At 42.9% G+C, this 9,582-nt stretch overlaps 1 pseudogene; it reads right to left on the bottom strand.

Moving 5' to 3' along the window:
* Positions 1-6,173: 6,173 nt before the first annotated feature.
* LOC121837593 lies at positions 6,174-7,063 on the bottom strand (annotated as a pseudogene).
* Positions 7,064-9,582: the final 2,519 nt, after the last annotated feature.

The raw sequence follows: 9,582 nt of genomic DNA, 5'->3' as shown, positions 1-9,582 counted from the left end.
GGGCTATAGCGAAGATACGGAAGAGCAAGTCTCAGTTAAGAAGAAAGTTAAGGTCACAGAAAGAGATCGGTGGCTAGAGGGAATGCAGACAAAGACGGCTCTGGAAAGCTATAGATTAAACAAAAGAGTTAGTGCCAAAGAAAGCATTTATGACAATTCTAGGGGAAGCTCATTGCTGTTTGAGGCAAGAACGGGTGTTCTGCGAACCAGAACATACAGAGTGAAGTACCAGGAAATTGATACAGTGTGCACTGCTTGTGGAGAGGAGGACGAGACGGCTGAGCACTTGATACTCTACTGTAAAGGGCTTCACCCTATGCCTACCGAAGACAACATAGATTTAATAAAGTCATTGGGTTTTAGAGACAGCGAAGGGAGAGTGGATTTCAAGACTGTAGAGATTACCAAGCAAAGATTAAGTGAATGGTGGCAGAAATCGAGAGAAAACTAGGTATTTTCTTATTCACTGATGGCAAGGGGGTTTCATAGCCTCACTTTCTTTGCACTGCGGAGTGAATATAGATTTCACATTTAAATATTCTAAGCTTAAATGGTAAAACAAAATGGCTAGGTGGCGTAAGCTACCGCCCGATCCAAAGGGCTCAGCCGTATTCATCCATCCATCCATCCAAACATGAGTTGGTGTGGGCGGTTCCGGTTAGCCCAAGAGCCGCCGCGGATTATCGGAGCGGACCAATTTCCTCCAGGAAGGTGAGCATGCATGGCTTTGACGGCTCGCCCCTTGGTCTGTTTTGATCCGTGCAGTTTCTTCCTTGGTTCCGCAGGTGATCCCCAGTTCGGCGTTGGCCGCCTTCAGCACCGCTCGATCGCCATCGTGTTCGGCGCATTCAAGGAGATGGTGGCCGGTGTCGACTTACTCGCTGCAAAGCCTGGCAGTCGGGGTCAGCGTCCCACCACATGTTGTGCCTGCGCACCGGGATTATGCCACTGTGGGTCCTGAGACGGTGGATGACGGCCGCTGTTCGGACTTGTTCCTTGCGCCTCTTCGTCCGTTCGACTTCAGAAGCATCCAGCGAGCGAAAAATACGCCGAAGACGCCGGCGCAACGTCATCATGGACGAAACCGTGACTGTGTTCGGAATTCCTCAACGGCGGCGGGTGCTGCTTGCGAGGTCGTGGTTTTCGCTAAACGTGCTTACTGAGACTGTGTATGTGTCCGTGGGGTGCATCTGCTCGGTTTTATTAGCTGAACTACCGTACATCAGGAATATACCCAGCGGCATTGTGAGTACTTTGAAAGATCTTTTTCTTTGTGATAAAGAAGTCAGTTGCCCCTGTTTGATGTGATCTCTCGCCTACAGCTCCTTGCGCCGGGTTTGAACAAGAGTTGCTCTTTATCGCCTTTTTGAGTTATAATATGCATGTAAAACTAAATGCCTGCAATAAATTTTCAATAATGTCTTGAACTGCATTTTTGTCTATGGTTCACAGTCATTTGGGTGTCTAGAGGGTTGATGGGCTAAAGGGTCATACGGGTTGAAGGGATGTGGGGCTAAAGGGTTTTTCTATGGGGTATCCCTGAAGGGTTTTTCTGAAGGGTATTTTTGAAGGGTTTTAAAGGCCTGTGGAGGTCCCATAATCCTTCAAGGCTGACGGGCCCTTTAGAAATATTTTCAATAGGGGGGGGGGATCGGTGACCGAGTGCATGGTCTATACTCTGCTTCACTTTATGATGTACCACAGTAAAAGGTACAAGCGCGAGCTCCTTGCTCTAGGGCACATCTCGGCGGCACAAGCTCTCGTATGTTAATAGCCTTCTCTGCGGTACACCATAAGGTGGAACGGAGTATAGCGCACGCCAGCTCGGAGCACATGGAGCGAAAGCTCGCACTGCAGAACCCACCCCGCCCCTGCCCGTTTTGATCTGGAAGAGCATCGTACCGGCGTGCGGTCGTGCATCACTACTGCATGGCGCACGTTAAAGACCCCAGGTTTGCGGTCGTACCGCACTGGCTAAATTGTTCATCTAAAGCTGAGACACCAGACGCCCACTAAGGCAGACTAACTTCCGGCTGTATAAACATAGCCACAACCATTTGCAATTAGACGCACAATCACAAAGAACACAGCATGCCGCCTCTTTTCTTTGGATCGAAAGGAGTGGCCAACATGTTCCGGCTTTCCACTACCCTCACCACTAACTACTACTACTACTACTTTGGATAGTATTGTTTTTAAACCAGCGCAAGCTCGCGCGTTCTTTCTTTTGAGACGGTAAGAACGGTTGCACATAAAACCCGCGTTTTTCCTTCTCGGCCGCTCCCTCCTCTCATTATGTGTAGTTGGTTATAACTAAATAAGGTATAATAATAGTGTATTATTCATATTTAGTTTCAGTTTCAGTCAGGGGAAAGGAGATTTGAGGGAAGTAGAACCAATAAATGAGCTGCGCTTAGAGTATCGGCACTCTCTTCCCCGACAGTGTTGTGAACGCCGCCATTTTCGTGCTTGAGCAGAGCAGGCGCAACTGCCAATCTTCATGATTAAAGTGCGACCTCCTCAGCATTATATTCGGTGTTAGGAAGCTCATGTAATGTTCCGTTGCTTTGTCGCAAACTGTTTAAAGTGGAGGAGGGAAAAGCGTTTCTTGTGATTTCAGATAAAGCTTCAAATAACTGGCAACCATGATTTTAAGCCACAACATGGCCAAGTGTCGCTACTCTGAAGCGTAGCTTATTTAATGACACTATTCATGCTCTTGTTCAAGAGGCTTGTAATACCTGGAGGGGCCATGACGTAAGCCCCGTGGATTCCACAAGCCACTACCTTTTGACACCTGCCTCTTCCTCATTGTTCCCGCTTGTGCCAGTAAATTAGCTACGGTTCAGAGTAACGACACTTGGCCGTATTGTGGCTTAAAATCATGGTTGCCAGTTATCTGAAGCTTTATCTAAAATCACAGGAAACGCGTTTCCGTTAGTGATGCAAAACTATCGATAAATCGACTATCGATACTATCGATAGTTTTGGAAAAACTATCGATAGTGTCGCAGAACTATCGATAGTCGACTATCGATAGTACTATCTATAGTTTTTCGATAGTCGACTATCGATAGTCGACCATCGATAGCTTTTCGATAGTGGACTATCGATAGTACTATCGATAGTTTTTCGATAGTCGACTATCGATAGTACTATCGATAATTTTCCGATAGTAGGCTATCGATAGTACTATCGATAGTTTTTAGATAGTCGACTATCGATAGTTTTTTTTACTACCGATAGTCAGATTTTTGGCGGCTATGGAGACCATCGATAGTACTACTGATAGTTTTGCACCACTACTAGAGCGAACACAGTTGCCACACCGCCACTCGCCTGACCTTCCGCCTCTTTTCACCCAAACTCCCGTCTTCGTCATCACTGAAAGCTGAACCAAAGTTGGGATGGTAAGTTCTTAGGCTAGTTGGTGTCCGATTTGAAAAAAAAAAAGCAAGAAAAAGAAAAAAAGGGAGCGACGCAAAACTGCTAGTGTCGGAAAACTATCGATAGTAAACTGTCGACAGTACAATCGATATGTTTACGATTGTCGACTATCAATAGTTTTTCGATAGACGATTAACGATATTTTTTCGATAGTCGACTATCGATAGTTTTTTTCACTATCGATAGTCAGATTTCTGGCGACTATCGATACTATCGATAGTACTATTGATAGTTTTGCACCACTAGTTTCCGTCCCCCACAAATGCTTAAACAGCCCGCGACAGAGCACTGCAATATTGCATCAGCTTCCTTGCACCGCATCTAATGCTGAGGAAGACGTACTTTTGGATCATGGCGATCGGCAGTGGCGTTTGCTCTGAACAAGACCCAAAATGGCGGCGCCCTAAACAATTTTGGGGAACGGACTGCCGATACTTTAGAGCTCATTTAGTGACTCTAGGCAAGAAGTGAACCCGGGTGTATTCTTTTCCTCTTCGTCTTTATTGTTTATTGATTTCAATCATATCGAAATATGAACACATTATATCACGCTACGCTTGTGTAATTATTTGTCTTAGATTTATTAACCTGACCCAGTACTTAAACCATTCATTTATCGATAGTAAATCTTCCAATATATTTTTTTAAATTTGAAGGTAAAACGCCGCCCTCGGAAATTTTTTGAACATTAGAAATCAGCAGTTTGTCTGCCATCCGCCAGGTAGCGCAACAAAACACCCAAACAGTTTTTGTTTTTAAAATTAGCTAAGCTCTACACCTATTAAAAAACCAAAGCAAGATCATTCTGATAATGTATTACATCGCAATGTATATCTATTCCAAACAATAAATGTTATTAGATGCCAATAAATCTGCTTGATGTCTAAAAAAGATATGCGTCAAAAACAGGTAAGTTTGAAGGGCTCCTGGAGCGTTATGACTTTGCAAATTAAAAAAAAGCCATCGTCCACCTCTTGGGCAACCATTGTAGCTCTAAATGTTATAAAATATTTTATTATAGTTTAATTATTTCCTCAGCGGCATTTGAAGTACCATGACTCGAAGCACAAAGAAGTGATACGTTTGATATAAAAAATCTCAACAAAAACATTTTACACAACTATAAATTTTTTTCTGCATATTACCCATTATAAGCACTACATCTGTAGCTAATTTCATTGTCCTAGCTCTTGTCATTAAAAACATATTTGTGATGAAAAATGTCAATTTTAGGGCAATATTTGGAGAGATGAAAAAAACATAGTAGTGCAAATACCAAAAAAGTGTATCGTTACATTCTGCTTTAACATCATCTTAACAAAACTGCTATATTGGAACCGTGTTATCTTTAATGGATCGTTCATAAAACATGAACTAGTGGAGCAAGTGAGGGTCCGCGCCATCATATTCGCAATGCTACAAATGCGCATGAACAGTAAACACCAACACACACATAATATCAAATGAAAGAGGATTGCATCGCCTTTCGAATGACATCAATCCCAAAAAACTGTATTTAAAATTAGATGAGTAATGACCTGCCAAAAAGTACCTAAACTGCCGCATTCAGTGGGACCGTGGCCTTAATTAAGATATTTAGCAAGTCATCATAAAGGAAGGAGTGCTTTGCGTTACGTATAGGCGATAGGCCAGATAGGCGTCTTCAGCTGCGTAGTATTTTTCCCATTCGCATTCCGCTTGGCCGAGCGGAAAAGACGTTTTTTTTTTTTGTTTTTTTTTTTTTTTCCTTTTAAAGACTTTGTATACCAGGGTTTCTGCCGATTCTCACGGAACGTAATTATTGGGATAAATTCATTTGCAAGTTCATTTAATTTATTTCTGAACATTATCCAGTTTGTATTAATAGAGCGATTAAGAAATGATGCTTCAAAAATTGGAAGGAAGGCGTTTAGCTCCCTGTTTATTACTTCCTAATTTTCCTTATCATAAAGACGAATTCTTTTATCGCGTGTTTGGCGTCGTACCGGGCAAAAGCTGAAGGTAGCATGAATTACTTCGTGGTCGCTGATTTCGCGGAGATAAGTAACCGATGATAGGCCGTCGGGATGACTGGTTAGTATTAGATCTAAGATGTTTGCAGAATCCCGTGAAATACGTGGGGGTTCGGATACAAGTTGAACAAGGTTAAAATCAAAACATACGTTAATAAAATATTTTGCGGCTTCGTGGCCTATAGCTGAGGGGACCCGGTTGCTCCAGTCTATTTGCGGGTAATTAAAGTCTCCAAAGAGAAGGATATGCGCATTGGGGTACGTTGAGGCAAATTCGCTAAAGATGTTATTAAGTTTACGAGAAACGTAGGAAGAATTATGGGGAGGCCTGTAGCAGACTCCCAAAAGAATCGTGTGAGGTAAAGCGCGACATATGAGCCATAGTATTCCAAGGTCGTATGTAATGTTAGCAATAGAACATGACAACTACTGGTGTGCGGCGATGAGAACGCCACTCCCTCGTGTGACTTGGCGGTCATTTCTATAATGGCGGAAGTCCGGCAGATCGGTCAGAACTTTAGCATCAGTGGTTTCTTTAGACAGCCAGGTTTCAGTTAATATCAACAAATTGCTACCGGAGGACAACACGAAATTAGACGCAATGTCTCGTTTCGGAAGAAAAGTACGCGCGTTGGTGAAGATTACAGAAAATGAAAGATTAGTTTCGGTAGAAATCCGAGAGGGGGCTGTTATTTCCTTCTGACGGAGCAATCGTTATGCTGTTTCCTTCACAGTCTGTGGTGGTTCACCAAAAACATAACGTTTCGGGCTCATGAGTAGTGTTTTAAACCGTAAAGAAAATGGCGTATTTTTGCTTTTTGCAAACGCAAGTAGGTGTTTGCGAGCATTTTGGACGGGCCGAGAAAAGTCTTCGCAAACACTGAAACTTGTTCTTTCGAACTTGCGGCCATTAGATAGTATATATATTTTGTTTTATAGAACGTGAATTTAACGATTACTGGGCGAGGGCGGTCAGATGTATGATATCCAAGACGATGTTCACGCTCTATTTCTTTGGGGTCTATGTTCAGGTTCAAGCGATCACGACAGTGCCGGATGACCGGTTGTTCAGATTGGGCAGACGTTTCTGATCCAGTGGAGTTAGGGAGGCCATGGAAATTGAGGTTGTTGCGTCGAGAATGATTTTCGGCATCGTCGAAGCGCGCCTCCAGGCCACAGACCAAACAGGCCGCCTGAGCCGTCTCGATTTTTACATTTTCTAACTCGGTGCGCACGGGGGCGAGATTTTGATAATAGCTCTCGAGTGCAGTCATGCGCCCGCTCAAATCTGATATGGCTTTATCTGTTGTCAAAAGCTGGGTTTTAAGGTCTTGTACCTCTGCAAGTACTTTCGATTGACGGGTGGATAGTTTTTTTTTTTTTTTTTTTTTTAGCTCGGCTAGTATGGCGTTAGTATCAGGACCAGGATTAGTTTCGATGTCACCCGATTGCAACCGCAAGGAACGGATGGTATGGAAGCACTCAATCGAAATAACAACGCAACACTGCGGGCTTGGCAGCTGTATCAAAAAGTAATTACTTTTTTTTTTTTTTTAGAAAAGATTGCTCGGTTTACTAACCTGCTCAAAAAAGTTGAACTGATTAGTGGTCTGCGTTCCCGTACGAAAATGTCAGATTCAGGCCGGAGTGAAAAATGCAGGTTCCGCCTAGACCCAAAATCAGGGACTCAAACCGAAAAATATAACGTTTCGGTTACGGTTACGGTTACCGTTTCCTGTTGATACCGGTTTCGTTTCGGTTTTTTACGGTTTTAATATTTACGGTTTCGGTTAGCGGTTACACGCTCCTCAAAACCGGTTTTTTTTTCGGTTTCTCCAATAGTCTGTTTTATTAAAATGCTAGACACGTGTTTTACAATAAACGGTTTCAAGTAATCCCAGTATTCCAACAACGGGGTATTCACGGTACCAAAAATTCAAAAACGACTTCTGGTACTTCGAATTGGTCAAAAGTTGCACGTGTTTCTAGCTCCAACACTTGTTCGTTAAATCTATTCGCATGATATAATTTGGTACCCAAGCATACATTTCCCGCTCCTTGAGACGTCGTCCTGTCTGTTTTCTGTCCCTTCTACGTTTCGAAGTTTCTTCTCTAACCCAGTGTCAGGTTAATTCAACATGGTTACAGTTACTGGTTCGACGAACCTTCAAACAGGTTCGACTTCGTGGACAGTGCGGTTAGATTTTGATACAAGCATGTCTAGGTTTGGAAAGATGTTTTTACGGAATAAGTTGTTTTCGTTTAGAAGCAGTTACAATCAACAGAACATGATTCTGAAATCTTAAAAAGTTAATAACAAAATGTATTCTTACTATATTACCCAAACAACCAAACAGTGCTGTCCTTACTAAAACTAGGATGTTTGACTATCATTTCGCCATCACCACGCAATCTAAAGCCAACTGAGCCAGCTCGCCGCACAGTTGAACTCTAGTCGAACTTCCTTGAACTTTCTAATATCTGTCTCTTTGCCGATGATGGTGGTGATAACCGTGAAAGTCAAGGTATTTCTTCTTCGTTTGCCGTTCAATCTGTTATTAACTCTGCCTCTTGTTGGTGTGAGTCATGGCTAATGAAACTAAACACTATAAATGTAAACACATGAGTGTCCCGCACACCTAACGAGTCCTTGTTATTACCTTGATGGCACCTTTTTGAAACAAGTGTCATCTTACAAATATGTAAGACCCCTTAATGCCTTCGGGCCCTGAGAGTATAATAAATGAAATGAAATATGGGTGTTCACTTAATTTCTAACCTGTCATGGAAACCCAACATTCAGCATATCACTTCTCGCGCTAACTGCATGTTGGGCTACATAAAACGTAACTTCTCATTGGCACCCGTTTCACTTATATATATAAAAAAACATTAATTAGATCCAAGCTGAAATATACAGCCTCTCTCTGGGATCCGGGTCATGATACCCTCGTCATGGCACTGAAGTCTATACAAAATCTCTCGGCTCGTTTCATATCATCGCACTACTAGTGTCATATCGATGGAAATTAGTTTATCTTTACCATCTCTTTCTCAGCGCCGTAAAATTTCACGTTTATGTTTATATCACAAAATGTATTTCCATGATAACTTTCCCCTTGTACATTTCGGCCCGTGTTGATCATCAGCGTAAAGTTGCAGTCTCAAACTCACTAGTAACTACATTTCCTCCTCGCACAACACAAAAGTGGAACCACCTCCACGGTTTTATTGCTACCATCACTGACCCTAATTTATTTTGAAAAGCTACCACTAACCATTTTGTCCAATGATTCACGACCTGTTTGATTGCTTGTTATAATATTAATATCGATAACTTGTTTGTTTTTCCTCCCATCCTTTTGTACCTGCTCTCCTCCTCTGTAATGCCTTCGGGCCCTCGGGGCATGTTCAATAAATAGATAAATAGAAGCTCGAAGAAGTCGAACCTGGTCGAACTCGAACCTCATCCGGTTCGCGACATCTCCAGATCGCACATAAAGCGTTAAGCCTTGGTGAAAGACGTAGAGTACAACACTTCGCACTCTCAATTTTTGCTCAGTACGGCCTCTCCCACACCTTCTGCACCTTACACTGCCTTCGTCGTATTATCCCCCCTCGCCGTTTTTGAGGCGATTGGATGAGGGCTGGGGGGCGGGGCCGGGGGGGGGGGGGGGGGAGCGGGGGCTGAGATGATTATTTTTCCTGTAGAAAACCGCGGTCATACGTCGGTGTTGGAGTTTAGAGCTAGAAACGGACAAATACTGAAAGGAACAACGATAGAGTCACATCACATCCCAAAGTATTTGATGTACACATCGCGACACAGTTCGCGCTAACATGACATCGCCACATTTTCGCATTTTACTTTTAGATAGTAGTAGCGAGCACGAAATTTTATCGCTTACATTATAGAACTAAATGAGCTCTTTCCGTAGCAATAATAACTTGAATGACATCCCGCGGTTTCAAAAAGAAAAACTGGAAAAACCGGCGATCGCTTGTTCGCGCTAACAATGTCGCACTCTGTACGTAAAGGGGGATGCAAATCGATTCGTCAAGCCATTATATTAGCGTTATGATTGAGCTTAATTAAATGACATGCACATCGCGCAACGTAGTG

The sequence above is a fragment of the Ixodes scapularis genome, unplaced genomic scaffold (assembly GCF_016920785.2).
Source record: "Ixodes scapularis isolate PalLabHiFi unplaced genomic scaffold, ASM1692078v2 PGA_scaffold4__175_contigs__length_147842914, whole genome shotgun sequence".
Taxonomy (NCBI): domain Eukaryota; kingdom Metazoa; phylum Arthropoda; class Arachnida; order Ixodida; family Ixodidae; genus Ixodes; species Ixodes scapularis.
This window is presented reverse-complemented; position numbering and strand designations above follow the sequence as displayed.